Below are 21,537 nucleotides of genomic sequence, written 5' to 3' on the forward strand. Positions count from 1 at the left end.
CGATGCTAACAAAAGTAAATTAAGCTAACAGAATATTCGATTTGGAAAGAACCACTGAGAGGTTCCACTTCTTTTCTAGTTTAGGAAAGTGAAGCTCAACAAGGTGAAGTAAAGAGCTCTAATACACCAAGTGAATTCATGGCAGAACCTCAATCAAAATCAGGGCAGTCTGAAGACCAAGTCAGCGCTTTTGTCACCATTCTCTTTATCCACATGCATGCCAGATGTAATTTTAATTTCTGTCACCACATAAGGCATGAACAAACAACACAATAATGGAGGAGGCTGTTGATCTTATTCAAATTTTGGAATGCAGTAACTTGAAGAGTTCAATTTAAAAACACCTGTAAATAAGACATATTTGTTGTGTTAGGATCACAGAATTGGAAGATGCTTATTCAAGATGTGATCTGCCCTTTGTCCAGGGTGGTAAATGTTAAATTCTCTTACATATTTGAATAAATTTATTTGCCAATTCTAAATTCTACAAGCATGTCATTATTTACGAGCAGGGTATTCTCATATTCATTAATTTCATTTGATGCTGAGAATGTGAAAGAGCATTATGATAATGTCCTTAGCTTTATATGTCTAATTTTAGTACATGTATTTTGGAGCCCTGATGGTACAGAGGTTAAGAGCTCGGTTGCTAACCAAAAGGCTGGCAGTTCAAATCCACCAGCCGCTCCTTGGAAACCCTATGGGGCACCTCTACTCTGTCCAGTAGGATCGCTATGAGTCAGAATCAACTCGATAGCAACAGGTTGGTTTTGGTCTTCCGTATTTCCAATTCCAATATTTTTGGCATAATCTTAAACAAATGATAAGCTATTGGGGGATACCACTGGGGAGAAACCAATGTTACCTGAAAGTCAGGGGATCACATTTTTAAAGAGAGAGAAATGTACACATTCTATCACCAATAGTACTCCTTTTAGGTTTGTTTTGTATTTATCTTCAAATTTATCTTCATTATCCAACAGAGAATTTTTTACATTAAAATTTTAGGAGGTAAAAAGAAGCCAAGATTTCATTTAGGATGAAATAAACATTTGGAAAACATAAGAGACCTCACTCCTGAGTGTTTTCTCTAAAGGACTAAGGATCACATTTCTGTTTCAGGGGAAATAATACAGTTATAACCTCAGGATGTGCTGTTTGATGCCCTCCTTCCTTCCCTCCACTCCTTCCCCTTCACAAGTGAATAATATGCATTATTTTTAACTAATACCCAGAGATATTACACTGACAGATGTCCTTCTAGGTAATAAAAGACTTACAATTTAAGTAAGTGGTCTCATTTGGGCAAAGCCTGAGTGATCATGTAATATTGAAATACAGTCTCTTATAAAGGAAATGAATTAAAATATTCCCTAGATTCACTAGAATAGTTGTTCATTTTTAAATCAAATTGCTTCCCACAATGTGTAGTTCAACATAAAAGGTTATGACGTTTATATAATTAAATATGTCTTGCTATTGCTTTTAAAGCATATGGAGTGATTTTCATTTTGTCATATCATAATAAAAGAGAATGGATATTCAAAAACAGCATGAGGCAGTTCGATTTGCGAGTATCTTACTCTATGCATTCTGATAATATAAGCTTTCGAAATTGTCATTTAGTAGATATTTGTTCCAGTGAAGAAAACATTATGCTCTTCCACAAAAAAAAAAAAAAGTTATTTTCTCACTTGAGAAACCCACGTTTTTCATGGAAGTCATTGGCCTGTCTCAAGGTTTAATTGAAACCAAATGAAGTCTAGTAAAACTAATCAAAACCAAACAAGCCCTTGGGCTACATGAAGGACTTACTGCTAGCAGGTTTCACCTCAAGTTACAGTTCTCAAAGATTTGGTTAGACACTCCAAAATCAAATTTAAAATGTTGCCCTGCCTCGCCAACTAGACATAAAATAATCTCCATGAATGCTTAAATTATAAAGGCAACCATATTACCTACAGAGCTATACTGCAACACTGTAAAGGCAGAAAAAGCTTATTCAACAGACAGAGTAATTCATGGTAAAGAATTAACCCTTTCAGATATGAAAACACATCTCACATACTACATTTTTATCATTTATTAAACAGAAAGTTCAAGAAATCTCCCCAAAATATCAATGCATAATTTGCAGAAATCATTCCGTGAAAGCTGAAATATCAGAGTACTTTATGGTAGGAAAAAGAAAAAAAAAAAGGGGAGGGGTGAAAATTCAAAGAAAAAAACTAACCAAAGATTGCTGGGGTGAGCACTGGGTCTGAAGCTAGACAGAATTACAGAACTCTGACCGAGTTAACTTCTTTGCACTTGCATTGTCTCACTTCACAATGAGTGCCATAATTTTCATTCTTAACCTATGTTTTTCTCACATGTAGTCATGTAAAGAGTGATGCAAATGGAAGCTATTGTGAATGAATAACACAGGTATCAGCCAACATCTCTTTTGCTTCTGAAGTTGTAAAAGAGCTGAAATAGAAAGTGTGACTTGAGCATTGATACATAAGAGCACAAATGTTTTGATGTGTCTTATTTGATATGAAATAATGTGAAATTTATCATCCCTCTGAAGATTACATGCCTTACCTAGTCAATGTTTCAACAGGCAGAACAGTAAGTAGTATGATCATTTAACAAATGTCATATATAAAAGTGATTTAAAAGACCTATTGTTGCAATACTGAATAGGTCCAAGGATTGTTTTTTCACTCACGCACTTGGAGTCCTGCAAGGCCACTTTTAAAATTATGGAGCGCTAAAAAAACAAACATACATAAAACAAAATAGGATTGTCCTAAGGGGAAATCAAAAGGAAAATTTTTAACCATTGAGCCACCAGGGCTCCTTCACACAGTTAGATAACCTGCATTTTTGACAGAGAAGGAATAATGGAATATGATTGAGGCATCCAGTAAAATTTATTACTATTAACTTGGTGTCGTGCTTAATCTAACTTTCTGGTTAACTGTGGACAGACTATATAATTGTTACTTTTGTTTGTAATTTTAAACTGCTGATAATCTAAATAATTTAATAGTATTGGGTTTAGTATTTAGTGAAGGTAATTCAATTTTTGGTAATGTAGAATATTGCCTTTAGCAATTACTACTACATGCATCTTATGGCCAGATTTTCACTGGTTACCTTCCAATTTCTAATACCTTACATTAATTTAAAAATGAGCAATCACTTCAATAATGTTCTTGGCACACCCATTTGCATTTGCTTATAAAAAGTTATCTGTCTTTGTGGTAAGCATTAAAAAAAACCCATTAAGCAAGAGAAACAAACAAAAATTCAAAGTATTTTGAACAATATTCATAAAAGTGAAAGCACTCTTTTAGGTATTGCAGAATACTGGCTTGTTCAACAGCTTCATATAATCTGGGATGAATAGATTTCAGAAGTCAGTGCCTTTTCTGAATTTAATATCATTATTGGCAATAGGCCTATCCCCTGATATATATGGGGATGGAGGAAAATGGTAGTGTGTCTGTTCTCCTTACTCTAATGCCCATTATTGTAAAAGTGAAATCACAGCTCCTGCTAATCATAGACTAGCCCTCCTACTGAGAACAACTAAAAATAGCCAAATTAAATATTAAAAACGAATCATCTTTAAAGTATAAACCAACCTATAAATTCATAAAGAACTACTGGGCCAAGAGCCAGGAGAGGATGGGAACTCATAAAACAACTCAGCTCTCAAGGCTAATTTTATATCGGGGCTACTAACTAAATGAAAAGAAAAAGATAAGAAACTAAGCTGCCTGGAGCGACAGCAGAAGGAGAGTCAGGAATAGGAGGAGGATATGGAATGTGTGGCTACTTGTCTCCTTTGCCATGAGACCAGAAGTGGATGGTGCTTAGTCACCATTACTGAGTATTTTGATCAAAGATTCCATAGAAAAATACTGATCAAAAGGGGGAAAATAACCATTCCTGGTGATCACCTTTCAGCCAAAAATAACCCACACATTGTCGCCAAGTTGATTCCAACTCATAGCGACCCTGTAAGACAGAGCAGAACTGCCCCACAGAGTTTCCAAGGAGCACTTTCTGGATTCGAACTGCTGATCTTTCAGTTAGCAGCAGAGCTCTTAAGCATTGTGCCATCAAGCCAAACAATAGACAGGCCTGTAAAGTGAACACTAACACCCATGAGGAATGTACTCCCCGGAACAATCAACCATATGAGACCAAAAGGGCAGCATTTGCCCAAAAACAGAGTTCAGAAGGCAGAAAGAGGCAGAAAAGCTGGGTTAATGGAAACAGGGACACCAGGGAGGAAGTGGGGAGAGTGCTGACACATCGAGGGGACAGCAACCAATGTCATGAAACAAGCCATGTATAAATTGTTGAAGGGGAAACTAATTTGCTCTGTAAATTATCATCTAAACCACAATGAGATGTTCAAAAAAGGGGGGGAAGGGCTAATGCAGAAAAAAATTTCAAATTCTCAGAGACTATATTTTTTGGAGCCATGGAGGCTGGATGAACTGAGATAATCTTTAAACCTTAAACAAAAAATATCTCCTGAAGTTAAAACTGAACAATAGTTTTGCTTAACCAGTAAAAAGGCCTGCCTTAAGCATTATATTCTTTTAAGAACTATCTACATGGGGTCAAATTGACAACAGTAATTCAAAAGATTAGATAGGAATCTTAGGGGGCAAGTGAGTTTATGTTGAGGGAAGAATAACTCAAACAAGGGTGTAAGAATGGTTGTACAACTTGAATATAATCAATGTCACTAAATTGTACATACAGAAACTGGTGAATTGGTATATGATTTGCTATGTATATTTTCAATAACAACAAAATAAATAAAATTTAGAAAGAAAGAAAGAAGCTAAGCTGCAGTTTGGCAGCCTTGCGTGGATCAAAATGCAAAAACTGGAGTCCTAACAACTACAACGCTGGCCTATACTAAGCTTAGAAGCACCCCTTACATCAAGATCACAGTCACAAAAAACTGCTTCCTAGAAGTTTAGATGAACTAGAAATAAACCTGGAAACCCACGGTGGTTAAGCATTTGGCTGATTACTGAAAGGTCATTGGTTCAAACCCACCAGCTGCTCTGTAGGAGAAAGATGTAGCAGTCTGCTTCCGTAAAGATTTACAGCCTTGGAAACTCTATGGGACAGTCCTACTCTGTCTGATAGGGTCACTATGAGTTGGAATCAACTTGATAGCACACAACAACAGAAATAAACCAGCCACTATACATACCTGCAGCTCAGCATTGTATTATTGAGAGCTCACGAACCGTAAAGTCTTAAAATTAGATTAAGGAGGCCTAGGATTTCTACCACCACTCAACATTTGGCAGAAGCAAACTGAAATTTTCTGTGAAGGAAGATAATATTATTACAGGCCTCAAAGCTTTTCTACGATTATTAATACTTTTTTTTCTCAAACACTATGTTCAGCCCACAGTCAGGGATAACCAGGTCCCAAGAAAAAAGATGTCACTTCCAAAGTCCACCAGAAAAAGACCCATACAGACTGTAGATATTGCAATTAACAGACACTAATTGTAAATTTTTTTTTTTTTAATTGTAAAATGAAGCCCTAGTGGTACAGTGGTTAAGAGTCCGGCTGCTAACCAGAAGGTCGGCAGTTTGAATCCACCAACCACTTCTTGGAAACCCTATGGGACAGTTCTACTCTGTCCTATGGAGTCATTATAAGTTGGAATTGACTCAATGAGACCGAGTTAATTGTAAAATAATCATAGTTCAAATTTTTAAGAAGTAAAAGCCAAGCTGGAAAGTTGCAACAAGGTGCCCTCAATGGACATAACAGACTTGAAAAAGAACCACATAGAACATATAGAACAGTAAAAAAAAAAATTAACAACCTAATGAATTTAGCATCAAATTAGACCCAACTGAAGAAAAATTTGTGAACTGGAAGATACAATAGATGAAATTGTCCAGAATGAAGCACAGAGAGATAAAAAGACTTGCATGGGAAAGAATAAGGTACATAAAGGACACTGTAAAAAAAATCTAACATGCATTTAATTTGAATCTCAGAAAGAGAAAGGAGCATAAGCAGTATTTTAAGAGATACCCAGTGCTGTCGAGTCAATTCCAACTCATAATAGTGACTGAAAATTTTTCAGAATTGAAAAAGACATCGATCCACAAATTCAAAAGCCTAATGAAACTCAAGAGTCCCTGGGGTGACATAAATGGTTAAGCACTTGACTACCAGCTGAAAGTTTGGCAGTTCAAATACACACAGAGGTGCCTGGGAAGACAGGCCTGGCGAGCTGCTTCCAAAAGGTCACAGACTTGAAAATCCTATGGTGCAGTTCTAGTCTGCACACATGAGGTTGCCATGAATTGGAAGCAACGCGATGGCAACCAGCTACGATGAAACCCAAGCAGGATAAAAAACAGACATATTCACAATGACCCTAAGAAAACTGCAAGGAGCAAATTAAAGAGAGAGAGAAATTGATAGAGAAAGGATAAATTGCTTTCAAACGACTGATGGGTGACTTAACTGGAAGCCAAAAGACATTGGAACGGTTGCTTCAATGTACTAAAATAAGGTAGTTAAGGTACGGTAAAATGTAAGATAAAAGTAAAGTGAAGTAAAAAATAAAGGAAATTAAAAAGTAAAATAAAATTCAACCAAGGATTTTATACCTAATGAACAAGTCTCTAAAGGATGAAGGTAAAATAAAGATACTTTCAAATAAACAAAAATTTAAAAACTTTGCAATGAACAGACATATACTAAGGAAATTCTGAATAATACACTTCAAGCATAAGGAAAATAACCCCCGATTAAAACTCTAAGAAGCAAGGTGAAAGGAAGCACAAGAAACGCGATGGATATGCAGATATATCTAATCAAACGCTGACCCTATAAAGCAACACTTATGTAATTCATAAATATACATGAAATTAAAATATATCTAATTTACACCACTTAGGACAATCAACTCCAGGCTGACTCAATACCTAAATTAAAAAGTCAAAACAAACTTTTAGAAGATAATATAGAGAATACATATCAACAGAACCTCAGAGTGAGAAAAACTTCCTGAACATTATTTAAAAAAAAAAAAGGCACTACCATTAAAGATTGATTAATAGATTACATTAAAATTAAAAATTTATATTTGTCAAAAGACACCTTTATAAAAGTGAAAAGGTAACCCCATTGAGAGGGAGAAGGTATTTGCAACACATATAGCCTACAAGGTTCATATCTAAAATATACAGTCAATTTTTTATGAGTCAAGTAAAAAGTTAAAAATCTAATTTAGTAAAAAAGGTGAAGAGACTTGAACAGGCATTTACAAACAGGATATCCAAATGGCCTAAACATAGTAAGAGGTACTCAGTTTCGCCAGTGATGAGAAAAATTCTAAGTAAAAACACAATGGGATACTACACCCACCAGCATAACTTGTTGGCTAGGATGTGCAGCAACAGGAAAGCTCACGCACAAATAGGTGGGTATTATCTAATAAAGAGGAAGTTCCCTTCTGAATAGGATTTCCATTCCTGCTGTTAAGGATATACCCAACAAAATATATGCATATGCGGAACAAGTGGCTTGTATAAGAACATTTATAACAACATCAAATAGCCACAAACTAAAGATGTGCATGGACCATGCAATTGACAAATTGTGGAATATTCGCACACTACAAAACCTAACAACCATGAAAATGAACTACTGCTATACGCAGTCACATAGATGAATATGACAAACGTAACACGAGTGAGATAAGCCAGGCACAAAAGAAACTTGGAAAAACACACAAAATTAACTTCTGATGTTAAAAATCAGGGTGGCGGTGACCCATGGGATGGTGGTGAGAACAGAGGTAGACGGGTGGAAGCCCAAAGACGGCTTCTGGGATATGTCTATTTCTCTAGTTGTTCTACGTAGCGTGTTCATTTTGTGACAATTCATTAATTTGTCAATAAACATTTATGTATTTTCCTCTATTTGTGTGTATGTATATACATATATTTATATATATGTGAATTCATATGTATATGTGTGTATATAATTAAAATGTGTGGCAACAGTATCTCAAAGAATACTCTAGAGCCATATGGCTTCATCAGTGAATTTTAACAAACATTTAAGGAATGAAGAATTTAAAATCATACACAATCTTATATAAATTATTCTAGAGACTAGGAAAAAAATACATTCTATACTTCATTTCATGAGCTAGTGTACACTTGCTATAAAACCAGAAAATGAACTACTGCTATATGCAGTCACATAGATGAATATGACAAACATAATATGAGTAAAATAACCAGGCACCAAAGAAACCTGGAAAAACAGGCAAAATTAACTTTTGATGTTAAAAGTCAGGGTAGTGATTACCCATGGGATGGTTGTGAGAGCAGACTGACGCGCACACAGGCTCTTATTTAGCTGGCCCTGCATAAGGATAGGGGCCCTGGTGGTGCAGTGGTTAAGAGCTCAGGCTGCTAACCGAAAGGTCAGCAGTTCAAATCTACCAGCTGCTTTTTTGGAAACCCTTTTGGGGCAGTTCTACTCTGTCCTACAGGGTCCCTATGAGTCGGAATTGACTCGATGGCAACAGATTTGTTTGTTTTTTGGTTTTTTTTTTTTTTTTTTGGTTTTCTATAGGACAGAGTAGAACTGCACCATAGGGTTTCCAAGGCTGTAATCTTTCAGAAGCAGACTCCCACATCTTTCTCCAAGTTATAATAAAAATGTAAAAAAATCAATTATGTTATTTTCAAAGAGAATAAGGTTTGTAAAATCATGATGATGCCATCTTGTATAGATTACTGGTACAGAAGTATGTATTGCTATAAAGGTACCTTATAGGCACAGTCTAAAACTGTTCAATGAGTGCAAGACTATTTAAAAAATTATTTTATCCTTTATCCACTACATGGATTCTTATCAAAGAAAGCTGTATTTAAAAACTATATGCCACATCTCTCTTTTCAATATTTAATATACTTTATAAGACAATATGAAATAATGCCTTGAAATTACTCTTCAAAAAAAAAAAACAATTTCAATACTCTGTTCTTATTAAGGACATAATACACTGAGCTTTAAAAATAGTATGTCAGTATTAAACCTGCTGTTATTGAGTCTGTTCCAACTCATACCGATGCTACAAAACAGAGTAGAACTGCCCCATAGGGTTTCCAAGGAGTGGTTGGTGGGTTTGAATTGCCAACCTTTTGGTTAGCAGCCATAGCTCTTAATCACTACACGACCAGGTTTTCCTCTTGTCTTACAGGACAAATTAAACTGACTCTTAACCACTTTGCCAATAAATTTTGAATAATTGTATTTCTATCATATTAGCGGAAACCCTGGTGGTGTAGCGGTTAAGTGCTATGGCTGCACAAAGGATCGGCAGTTCGAATTCCCCAGGTGCTCCTTGGGAACTCTGTGGGGCAGTTCTACTCTGTCCTATAGGGTCACTATGAGTCGGAATCGACTCGATGGCCCTGGGTTTTTGGTTTATCATATTAGCATTAAAATCCACCTTGGTACTCAAGAACTAGCAGTTTCTATGCACACACATACAAACTTTTGTTCCAATTTAATCAGAGTCTTTCTTCTTAAATTACCATATTAAAATGTTACAAATTTGGCAAATTTTCTAAGTTTATAAAAGAACCAAATTTTCTCTCACTTCACATCAACAAACAGAAAGGGACTTTTACTTTCTAATATACATATTTATATATTTTTAAAATTCTGTAGGAATGGTTCATAATTCTATAGTTTTTCCAAACACAGAATACCTGGTTAGCATGATTATTAATTATTTTCATTGTTATTTATATTTAATTATTAATTTAAACATATTCAATAACTAGCCAACAAGGTAATAATTCTGCTCACACATACTGGAAATTTACTAGTGAGATATTATTTGGATTATAACAAAATTTTTTGCCAATGAGCTGTCGATATTAGAAGTGATCATTGCAAACATAATACCCTACTTTCTGAAGAGAAATACTGTTAGAGCTCTCTCCACATACAGAATTAGCACAGAAATCTGCTTTCAATTAAAAGAGCTGTGGGAGAACCCAGTTGTATTTGTGATTTGGCAAATGTATTAAACTGTTCTCCAAATGCTTTGGTTTCAGCAAAGCCTATAAAGTATTTTCTCATGTCCTTTCCTCCTCAACTTTAAAACGTGTGTATAGAGCATGAATCTGTCAGCCTCTCTCCCTCTGGTTTCCATGATTAGATGAAGACATTTTTATATTCCATGTTTTTATGTATATACATATACATATATATTTTTGTCTCTCTATAATCCACATATAGGGTGAAAAAGAATATTCATAAGATCAGGTGAATAAACTAAAGAATTTATATCCTAGCTGTCAGAGTATTTAAAACATGATTCACTTTTACATGGAACGAAGAAGCTGAATTTTGCCAGAGGCTGATGGCACTCAGGCTTCAAGTGGTTTGGATTTAGTTTGAAGTATAAAAGCCAAGCAGACAAGGAGGTTGTTTCAGGATAAAGTTCCCATAACTACTTCTCCCATCCTGTGCACTAACATTTTGAGAACTATGTTTTTAAAGCAATTTTGTTATGGGGAAAAGGTTTTCTACAGGTTTTGAATAAAATTTACAAGACACAAAAATTAAAGGGTTTTTGGAATAGAAATGAATGGATATAGTATGGAAAACTCACTAAAACTAATCTAAAGGTTTTTTTTTTTTTTTTAAATCATAGTATGAAAGCCATACTCAGGGCTTAGCTGCTCTATTTCTCCCTTAAAACAGATCAGCATGTTATTATTACTATTATTAGCCCACTTAGCTCATGTTCAGTCTTCAATAATAAAAAGTTCTTTCTTTACAGTTAATATACATTTATGACACTCATATAAAGAGACCTGCTGGTACAATGGTTAAGCTCTCAGCTGCTAATCATAAGGTGGGCAGTTCAAACTCACCCAGAAGCTCCAGGGGGAGAAAGACCTGGTGATCTGCTTCCGTAAAGATTACAGCCAAGAAAACTCTATGGGACAGTTGTACGCTGTCACGTGGGGTCACTATGAGTTGAAATTGACTTGAGGCCACCTACAACGACAACACACTTATAGAGAAATTGCTCAGCTCATTGGTTAAAAGCTCAGTTGCTAAACAAAAGGTCGGCAGTTCGAATACACCAGGCACTCCTTGGAAACCCTACGATGTAGTTCTACTCTGTCCTATAGGATCTCTATAAGTCGGAATGGATTTGACAGTAACGGGTTTTTTTTTTTTCTGTTCTAGCCACTGATCAAAAACCTTACCACATTAATGTACTTAATCCTCACAACCCAATAATGTGGATACTACTATTATCAACGTTTTACACATGGGGAAACTGAGATGCAGAAAAATTAAGCAGAAATTTACAGAGTTAATGCGTGGTAGATCTGGGATTCGAGCCCAGGCAGAAAGCCTTGAAAAAACAATGTTCTTAACTACTACATTATATGATCTTAAAGCACATGACAGAATCAAACATAAATAGTTAAACTGCTAAGACTGACATGTATTAAGCTTTGGGACCTCCAGGACCTGATTTAATCTCTTGGAACTTCAGGTTTTTTATTTGTAAAATACCAGCTATGTCATAAAATTACTCAGATTACAAAAGGATATCTATCCCTGGCCCAATTAAAGTCAAGTAGGAAAGGCCGTAAGAAAATACCCTAGAGCAAGGCTGAAGTAAAAGGAACCTGGACTAACAATCAGGACACACAGTGGAAGGCCAACATGTCATCTGAAAATGGAGAAATTAAGTAAAATTTAACAAGCTGAATGGTAAACCCTGCTCCCAACATCCACCAACACAAACCTCACTCCTTTCTGAGCGCTGAGAAAAATGACAAGCATGCTTATACTACCAGGAAAAAGATCTAAGTTTTCCTTTCCTGAAACGCAGGCTTACAAGAAACAATATGTAGTTTCTGACACTTGGCTCCCAAAAAACTGACACATTCCCGGCCAATCATTCAAAAATGAAGCTCATAACCTAAAAAATTTTACCAACAAAGAAGCTGATGACTCTGTTCGTGACACTGCTAACGTCTGTCAGTTTCTTGAGCTGTGGTGGTTTGCATGGTTGCCGTGATGCTGGAAGCTATGGCACTGATATTTCTAATAACAGCAGGTTCACATGTGGTTTCAGTGGAGCTTTGAGACTGAGACTGGCTGGAAAGAAAGGTCTGGTGATCTACCTCTAAAGGTTGGCCAATGAAAACTTCATGGGGCACAACAGGACACTGTCTGCCTCCTTCACTTCAGACCCATGATGAAAAACCAAACCAAACTGTTGCTGCTGAGTTGATCCTGACTCCTTTTGGTCCTATAGGACAGAGTAGAATTGCCCCATAGGGTTTCTAAGAGTGTAAATCTTTACAGAAGCCAACTGCCCCATCTTTCTCCTGAGGACTCATGATTAGGAGGATCAATTGTTAGAGGAGGACATTATGTTTGGTGACATAGAGGACCAACGAGGGTGTGGGAGACCCTTGATGAGACTGTATTGGCATAGTAGCTTCAACAATGGATTAGAACATGCTGGCGACTGTGAGGATGATGCAGTCAATACTTCATTCTGCTGTACATAATGTTACCATGAGTCAGAGTCAACTCGAAGACAGCTAACAATAACAACAAAAAACATCTGGTGTAAGTTAGAAGGAAAACTGTAAGATTATTAATCTCTAGCTCTAGGGCAGTGCTGTCTAATAGAACTTTAACATAAACAGAAAAAAATGATGGAAATTCTCTGTGTTTGTATTGTCTAAAATATTAGCAATTAGACGTATGCGGCTCTTGCACTTAAATTTGCCTACTGAAACTGCAACACTGAATTTTAAACTTTCTTTAATTTTAATTAATTTAGATTTAGGTAGCCACATGTTTATAAAAACCCATTACCATCGAGTCGATTCCTACTCATAGCGACACTCTAGGACAGAGTAGAACTGTCCCATAGGGTTTCCAAGGAATGCCTGGTGGAATTCAACTGCCGACCTTTTGGTTAGCAAATTGGACAGTGCAGCTCTGTTGTTGTTTAGTTGCCATTGAGTTCATTTTGACTCATGGCAACCCCATGTATATAGAGTAGAACTCCTCCATAGTGTTTTCAAGGTCGTGACTTTCAGAAGCACATCACCAGTCCTGTCTCCAAAGGCACCTCTGGGTAGGTTTGAACACCTATCTTTTGGCTAGTAATTGAGTGCTTTAACTTTTGTACCACCCAGGGACCTCAGTGCAGCTCTAGAGGAAATCATTTTAAAAAGTTAAAGTGTCAGTGCTTGTTGACTGCTCCTTGCTACTTTAAAAGAGACCTAAGAAAAAAAAACTAAGCAAGAGTTATTCCACTTGAAAAAAGAGGTAAAAATGGACAAATTCCTAGAAAACACAAACAACCAAACTGACTCAAGAAGAAAGAGACAGTATGAATAGACCTATAACAAATGAAGAAATTGACTCAGATACAAAAACATCTACTCTCATGGGTTAAATTCTGTCCCCCCAAAATATCTGTCACCTTGGCTAGGTCATGATTCCCTTGTATGATTCTATGATTGTCTACCATTTTATCATCTGATGTGATTTCCCTGTGTTGTAAATCCTATGACTATGATGTAATAAGATGGATTTACGACAGTTATATAGATGAGATCTACAGGATGAGATAGTGTCTTAAGCCAATCTCTTCTGGGATATAAAAGAAAGAAACGAGCAGAGAGACTTGGGAACCTCATACCACCAAGAAAGCAGTGCTGGGAGCACAGCGTGTCCTTTGGACCTGAGGATCCTGTGCTGGGATGCTCCCAGACCAAGGGAAAATTGATGATGGGAGCCTCTCTCCAGAGCTGACAGGAAAGGGAGGGCCTTTGCCTGGAGCTGATGCCCTGAATTTGGACTTGTAGCCTGCTAGACACTGAGAGAATAACTTTCGCTTTGTTGAAGCCATCCACTTGTGGTATTTCTGTTATAGCAGCACTAGATAACTAAGATACCTACATAAAAAAGGCAAGTCCAGATTACTTCAACACTAAATTTTACCAAACATTTAAAGAAATAATATTAGTTTTTCACAAAGAAATAATATTAGTTTTTCACAATCTATTCTAATAAATAGAAGAGGTGGTAACACTTCTCAACTCATTTGCTGAAGCCAGTATTACCCTGATACCAAAACCACGCAAAGAAATCACAAGAAAAAAAAAACCAAGCCTAATATTTCTTAGGAATACAGTCTCAAACATTCTTAACAAAATACTAGCAAACCAAATCCAGCAATATATAAAATGAATTATACATCATGAGCAATTTATCCCAGGGATACAACATCGGAAAATCAACTAATGTAATACATGATAACAAAATAATTTTTAAAAATCACATGATCATCTCTATAGACACAGAAAAACAAACATTTAAGAAATACGATAACCATTCATGATAAAAAAAAAAAAAAAAACTACACACTACAAATAAAAAGGAACTTCCTCAACCTGATAAAAGGCATCCATGAAAAATTCACGGCTAACATACCTAATGGTCAAAGGCTGTGTCTTTTCTCCTCAATATCAGGAACAAAACAAAGATATCTGCTCTTGCCACTTCTATTCAACATTGTATTGGAGGTTCTAGTTAGGGTAATTAAGCAAATAAATACATAGCATCTGAATTGAAAAGAAGTCAAACTACATTTGCAAATTGCATGATCTTGTATAGAGAAAATCCAAAGACATTCACTAACAAACTCTTAGAACTAACAATTTAAGCAAGACTGCAGGATATAGATACAAAAACAATATACAAAAATCTATACACTTGCATTGAATAGCCAACAAAAAGTCAGAAACACTATAATTTATAATACCATCGAAAAGAGTAAAATTCTTAGGTATAAATTTAACAAAATAAGTGCAAAACCTGCACTCTGAAAACTACAAATCAGTGTTGAAAGAAATTAAAGAAAATACAAATAAATAGAAAAACATCCCATGCTCATGAATAAGACTTAAAATTGTTAAGATCGCAATACCCCCCCAATTGATCTACAGATTCAATGCTATCCCTATCAGGATTCCAGGTGATTCTTCGTAAAAATTGACAAGTTCATCCTAAATTCATATAGAAGTACAAATGCTACAGAATACCAAAAACAATCTTGAAAAAGAACGAAGTAGGAGGAGTCATACTTCCTAATTTCAAAACTTACTACAGAGCAATATAATCAAAACAGTGTGGTACTGGCTCCAAGATGGTCATGAAGATCAATGGAATAAAACTGAGAGTCCATAATTAAAACCATATGTCTGTAGTCAAATAATTTTCAAGAAAGAAAATTTTCAATGGAGAAAGAGTAATCTCTTCAGCAAACGGTGCTGGAACGACTGGATAAACCAAGACCAAACCCACTGCCATTGAGTTGATTCTGACTCATAGTGGCCCTAGAAGACAGAGTAGAACTGCACCATAGACTTTCCAAGGAGTGCCTGGTGGATTTGAACAGCCTGCCTTAAGCACTACACCATCAGGGTTTCCAGGACAACTGGATAGTTACATGCAAAAGAATGAAATTGAACCCTTGCCTCACACCATGTACAAAATTAACTCAAAAAGGAAATTGGTATACAACATGCAGTCATCTCCACTTTCAAAGACACTCATTTGGAGTGCTTAGTACTCACCCTGAGTCCAAGGCTGAGGCTGTTCCTGACCCTTGAATGCCTCTCCTTCAAAGGTGCACCAGATGCTGGTTGCTTCTTTCTTTGGTGTCTTATTCTGTGGTTTTGAAACAAAATCAAGATGGGAAAAGAAGATGTGATTATCCTGCAACTCAGTCTACAAACAGCAAATCCAATAAAACAAAACAAAACCCTGATTTCATCCTCTGCCCTGGCAGAAATGGCTCATAGAAATTTGTCAATGTATTACACTAAGTATGATGTTACCATCTCAAATATTAGAACAAAACTCATGACAGCACATGATCTGTGTTCAACTCAAATAACCATTTCTTTTTTGGTCCTCTTCATGTTATCTTAAGTAATTTACCCTAATTTAAGAATCACTATTTTCCCAAAGTCAAAGCTACCATTCTCTCTCGTGTGTGTGTTTGACACGCACACACACACATATATATATTTCTTCTGTTATTGTTTCCAATGATCAATGATACTATATCATCATCCTAGTGACCTGTTTCTTAAGTTCTCCAGTATCCAAATATAATTATTTTTTCTCCTAGGGAATAACGATCCCATGCATTTCCACCCCCCACCCCAACACCATCAGTTTATATACCCAGGGCATATTTTATAAATGTTTATAAAATATATGCAAAAAAAAAAAAAGGATCAAATACATAAATCTGGAAGCTAAAACTGTAAAACTCTTAGAAGAAAACAGAGTAAATCTGCATGCCCTCAGATTTGGTAATGGATTCTTAGCTATGGCACTGAAATCATGAGCCACGAAAGAAAAATAGATAAATTGGACTTCATTAGAACCATTTGTGCTTTAAAGGATACCACCAGGATTTATAAATCATATACCTGAATTTTTCTTACAAGTAAATAATAAAAAGGCAAATAACCCAATTAAACATGGGCAAAGGATCTTCATTAAGGAAGATATACAAATGGTCAATAAGCACATATAAGGAAGTTCAACATTATTAGTCATCAGAGAAGTGAAAATCAAAACTATTACAAGGTACCATTTCACACTATGAAGGCTAGAATTTAAAAGTCAGATAATAGCAAGTGCTGAACTCTCGTATACTGCTGATGGGAATGTACAATGATGCAGCCTCTTTGGAAAACAGTCCAGAATTTCCTCAAATTAGTAAACACAGACTTACCAAAAACGAAAAACCAAACTCAATGATGTTGAGTCAACTCCAACTCACAGGAACCCCATAGGATTTCCAAGGACGTTAATCATTACTGGAGTAGACTGCCACATCTTTCTCCTTTGGAGAAGCCAGTGGGTTCAAACTACCATGTTTTTGGTAAGCTGTGGAGCATTTTAAACACTGCACCACCAGGGCTTCTTAGAGTTACCATTGTTGTTGTTGTTATTAGACGCCATCAAATCAGTTCTGACTCATAGCAACCCTATTTACAAGAGAATGGAAATACTGCCAGGTCCTGCACCATCCTCGAAATCGTTGCTATGTCTGAGCCAATTGTTGCATGCACTGTGTCAGTCCATCTCATTGAAGGTCTTATTTTTTTTGCTGACCCTCTCCTTTGCCAAGCATGATGTCATACTCCAGGGACTGGTCCCTCCTGATAACACGTCAAAAGGATGTGAGATGAAATCTCACCATCCTTGCTTCTAAGGAGCATTCTGGCTGTACTTCTCCCAAAACAGATTTCTTCATTCTTCTGCCAATCCATGAAATATTCAATATTTTTCACCAACACCATAATTCAAAGGCATCAGTTCTTCAGTCTTCCTTATTCATTGTCCCGCTTTCACATGCATATGAGGTAACTGAAAATACCATGGATTGGGTCAGGCACACTTCAGTTCTCAAAGTGACAGCTTCACTTTTTAACATTTTAAAGAGGTGTTTTGAAGCACATTTGCCCAATGCAATCTCTCATATGATTTCTTGACTACTGCTGATGCACACCTTTCCTGATTTTAAACCACTCAGTATTCCCTTCTTCTGTTCAAACAACTGCCTCTTGGTCTATGTAGAGGTTCCTAATGAGCACAATTAAGTGTTCTAGAATACCCATTCTCTGCAGTGTTATCCATAATTTGTTATGATCCACATAGTCAAATGCCTTTGCATAGTCAATAAAACACAGGTAAACATCTTTCTGGTATTCCCTGCTTTCAGCCACGATCCATCTGACATCAGCAGTGATATCCCTTGTTCCACTCCCTCTTCTGAATCCAGCTTGAATATCTGACAGTTACCTGTTGATGTACTGCTGCAACTGCTTTTGAATGATCTTCATCAAAATTTTACCTGCGTGTGATATTAATGATATTGTTCAAAAATTTCCAATATAGTTGGATCACCTTTCTTTCAAATAGGCATAAATATGGGTCTCTTCCAGTCAGTTGACCAGGTAGCTGTCTTCCAAATTATTGGCATAGACTAGTGAGCACTTCCAATGCTTCATTTGTTTATTGAAACATCTCAATTGGTATTCCATCAATTCCTGGAGCTTTTTTCATCAGTGTCTCCAGTGCAGCTTGGACTTCTTCTTTCAGTACCATTGGTTCTTGATCATATGCTATCCCATGAAATGGTTGAACTTCAACCAATTCTTTTTGGGACAATGATTCTGTGTATTCCTTCCATCTTCTTTTGATGCTTCCAGGGTCATTTAATATTTTTGCCCACAGAATCCTTCACTACTGCAACTCACGACTTGAATTTTTTCCTCAGTTCTTTCAGTTTGAGAAATGCCCAGTGTGTTCTTTCCTTTTGGTTTTCTAACTCCAGGTCTTTGCACATGTCATTATAAAACTTTACTTTCTCTTCTCAAGCCACCCTTTGAAATCTTTTATTCAACTCTTTTACTTCATCATTTCATCCCTTTGCTTTAACTACCAGTCAAGAGCGAGTTTCAGAGTCTCTTCTGACATCCACTTTGGTCTTTTCTTTATTTTCTGTCTTTTTAATAATCTCTTGCTTTCTTCATGTACTATGTCCTTGATATCATTCCGCAACTCGTCTGATCTTCTGTCATTAGTGCTCAATGAGTCAAATCTATTCTTGAGGCGGTCTCTAAATTCAGGTGGGATGTAATCAAGGTCGTACTTTGGCTCTTGTGGACTTGTTCTAATTTTCTTCAGCTTCAACTTGAACTTCCATATGAGCAATTGGTCTGTTCCACAGTCAGTCGCTGGCCTTTTTCTGACTGATGATATTGAGCTTCTCCATCATCTCTTTCAATATGTGTAGTCAGTTTGATTCCTGTGTATTCCCTCTGGTGAGGTCCACATGTACAGTCAATATTTACGTTGTTGAAAAAAGGTATTTACAATGAATAAGTCATTGGTCTTCAAAATTCTATAATGTGATCTCCAGCGTTGTTTCTATCACCAAGACCATATTTTCCAACTACCAATTTTTCTTTGCTTTCAACTTTTGCATTCCAATTGCCAGTAATTATAATTAATGAGTTGCTTCTAGAGAGAAAATGAGAGTTAATCTATGGCAGAACAAGAACACGCATTCAATAAAGCCAGTTCTAAGAATAAAAAATAGATAATACCTAAATTCAAATAAAAGATTTTTTTTAAAAGTACATTTTGATTCCGTGTTTGATCAATTTCAGACTGCAGAAGTTGGTAAAAATCTTCAATTTCTTCATCTTTGGCTTTGGCCTTAGTGGTTGGTAAATTTGAATAACAGTTGTATTAACTAGCCTTCCTTGTAGGTGTGTGGATATTATTCTATCACTGGCAGCATTGTACTTCAGGATAAATCTTGAAATGTTCTATTTCATGATGAATGCCAAGCCATTCCTCTTCAATACGTTGTTTCTAGCATACTAGATCATAGATTGATTCAAAATGGCCAATACCACATTTGCTGTCTGAAGGAGAGATAAGAAGGTAGAAGGAGTCAGAAGCTGGCCATATGGACACGAAAAGAGAGAGTGGAGGGAAGCAGTGTGCAGTCTCATTAGGGGGAGAGCAATTAGGAGTATATAAAAATTTTTTTTTTTTTATATAGCAAGGAGTTTATAAATTTTCGTTAAGGAGTCTGACTTGATTTGTAAACTTTCACTTAAAGCACAATAAAATTTTTTTTAAAAAAATGGCCAATACCAGTCCATTTCATTTCACTAATGTCTACGATATCGATGTTTATCTATGACATTTCACTTTTTGATGATTTTCAATGTTACTAGATTCATACTTCACACATTCCATGTTCCAATTATTAACAGATGTTTGCAGCTGCTTCCTCTTATTTTGAGTTGTACCACATCAGCAAATGAAGGTCTCAAAACCTTGACTCCATCAACGTCATTGAGGTCGACTCTACTTTGAGGAGGCAGCTCTTCCCCTGTCATGATCATATTGAAGGCTGATAATCATGACAGAAGTCATTATTGTAGAAGATCTAGGCTTTACTTTTCTTCAGAAATAATGCAATGTTAGAGGAAAGAGTCAAAGATTCAGGAGTCAGAATTACTGGGTAAGTCCTAACTGCACTTATCTCACCCCACAGCAATGTGCCCAAAGGCAAGTCACAGATTCTCTTTGAAACTCAGTCTCCTAATCTATACATTGAAGATAATAATCTCCCATCTTTTTCCAAAGATAATGTGAGGCTCAAATGTAACAATGTCTATGGAAGCAACTTGTAAAGTGCTATAAAGTTGCTAATCACATCTATAAACTGTAGAAATGAAATGAGTAGTAACAACAGATGAGTCAAACATCTGCCTCTCAAGAACAAGTTGCTTCTAGAGAGAAAATGAGAGCTACTCTATGGCAGAACAAGGATACGCATTCAATAAAGTCGGTTCTAAGAATAAAAAATAGATAATACCTAAATTCAAATAAAAGATTAAAAAAAGGACTTCCGGCCAACGTGGAACCATAGATAGAAGCACCATGCTGTCCCTCCACAGCAAAGATCCAATAAACTAAGCAAAACAGACATAAATATCAGTCCTGGAAAGTGAAGCACAAATGAAGAGATAAAAACTCAGCTAAGCACCGAATGGACTAAGAAACTGACAGAGAACAGAGAGTGAGGAGAGATACGTGCAGAGGTTCCATATCAGGTAATGCAGCACAGATTCTCCATCATGGAATCCTGTCAGAGATTGGCAGAAGAGGAGCATGTGAAATCAGCTTCATGGAGTTCCCAGAAGGAGACAGAGTACCCGGTAACTAGTGATACATGCATTCCCACCCCCCCAACTCTTCCCTCTGCTCTAACTCTGTGCTTCCTGGCTGGCAGCAGTGGCTTGGCTGGTCGGGAAGTACAGTGTCCATCCTGCTTGGATTCGCCCCACCCACATCAGAGATCAGCGGGCAAGGGGTATGGGAAAGCAGCTTCATGAAGTTCCCAGCCGGAGACAGGGCACCCGGTAACCAGCTATATATGGTTTCCTAACCCCCACACTTCTCTCCCCCTGCCCCCGGCCTTCTCTGTTTCCCGCTGGCCATAGCCTTTTGGCCCGGAGGCAACTGCTTCAGCCCTGGGCCGCTTGTATTCACCCCCACCAAAACTGAGCAATATTTGTCTGCTGCTGATGTTGCTTTTTTCCATTTCTTTTGGTTTCTTCCATGCCCCCCAGCACCTCCCCGTCCTTTCTCTCAAACAATGGCTCCCTGTGCCATCTTTGCTTCCTCTTGAAAGGCTGTGAAAGCAACGCTCAACTGGAGAATCGCTCCCCTAGCCTGCGACACCACGCTGGTGGGATCCCCAAGGCTTTTTTTTTTTTGGCTTAGTTTGTTTCATTTTGCTTTGTTCTATTTGTTTGTTTTATTTTTCTTCTCATGACTTGGGA

General features: G+C 36.7%; 1 long non-coding RNA gene across 4 annotated transcripts in view; it reads right to left on the reverse strand.

The window, feature by feature from the left end:
- LOC126061472 (uncharacterized) overlaps positions 1–21,537 on the reverse strand; it is a 597,975-nt gene that overhangs the window by 527,449 nt on the left and 48,989 nt on the right. For 3 of the 4 annotated variants that reach the window (XR_007513786.1, XR_007513794.1, XR_007513797.1), the window contains exons 2-3: positions 15,721–15,814; positions 10,966–11,092 (exon numbers count right to left, since the gene is read on the reverse strand). This is a non-coding gene — a long non-coding RNA (uncharacterized LOC126061472). The remainder of the gene's footprint in view (positions 1–10,965; positions 11,093–15,720; positions 15,815–21,537) is intronic. The other variant, XR_007513795.1, reaches the window with a different exon arrangement.

The sequence above is a fragment of the Elephas maximus genome, chromosome 18, assembly GCF_024166365.1.
Source record: "Elephas maximus indicus isolate mEleMax1 chromosome 18, mEleMax1 primary haplotype, whole genome shotgun sequence".
Classification (NCBI taxonomy): domain Eukaryota; kingdom Metazoa; phylum Chordata; class Mammalia; order Proboscidea; family Elephantidae; genus Elephas; species Elephas maximus.